The sequence below is a fragment of the Acyrthosiphon pisum genome, chromosome X (assembly GCF_005508785.2).
Source record: "Acyrthosiphon pisum isolate AL4f chromosome X, pea_aphid_22Mar2018_4r6ur, whole genome shotgun sequence".
NCBI classification, from domain to species: Eukaryota; Metazoa; Arthropoda; class Insecta; order Hemiptera; family Aphididae; genus Acyrthosiphon; species Acyrthosiphon pisum.
This window is the reverse complement of record NC_042493.1, coordinates 124,610,944-124,611,886: the sequence shown is the minus strand read 5'-3', so window position 1 is coordinate 124,611,886 and position 943 is coordinate 124,610,944.

Sequence of the window (943 nt, the reverse complement as noted above, 5' to 3'; positions counted from 1 at the left end):
TTTTTAAATTTTTTTATGATTTGCATACGTAGTTACTCATTTTTATTTTCACATGGCAAACTTCCCATGACATTTAGAATTACAAATTCTAGATGCCGATCTGCAAGCACACCTGTTCGTCTTGCATTTTGTATTACATTGACATCGGGTAGATCGTTGTGCCCCTGAAATACTACTTACAGAAGCTGCCTCCCGAAGTGATAACGGTTTTTCTGCTTGACCTGCCGATTTTAAATCATTACTTAGATCCAATAAATTTGCTTTGCAAGGATTTATTTCTGATCTTGTGTAATTGAACAACTTTGACAGTTGATACCAAACTTACTATTTTATGCCAGGGACACACATGCGCGTTTAAAATCGGTTATCGCAATCGACATAAACCCGATATAATTTCATGTTTCCACACAGATATATAAAACAATTGTATAAGTTTATTTTATATACCCGTGTGTCTCCGTTTCTCATTTAATTTGAGTTCGATAGCATTATTAGTTTGATAGTGTCTTCTATATAGAGTGTAAAGGACTATAATATATAGTATTATTTAATTAATTTATAATAATTATAATTTGTATCGAAACAATATTTATCAATTTTTACAGTAAAATATACATTTTTAATATTATTTAAAAAAAAAAAAAAAATAAATAAATGTAATTTTATGCGTTTCTTTATATATATTTTTAGATCATCAAATTCTGGTCCCTAGTGATAACATTGCCTAATAAACTACGGAAATGATGACAATTCCTAGGCGGTAATAACATTGCCTTCCACTTTTAGGAATCGTCAACATTTACTAGGAATTGTCGTAATTTCCTAAATTGTCAACATTTCCGGTAACATATCCAATTATTAATTATATATGACTGTACTTATAGTTTTGTATTATAATAATTTTTTAACTAATTAAGGCCAACAATTATATGCTTTAAAAATC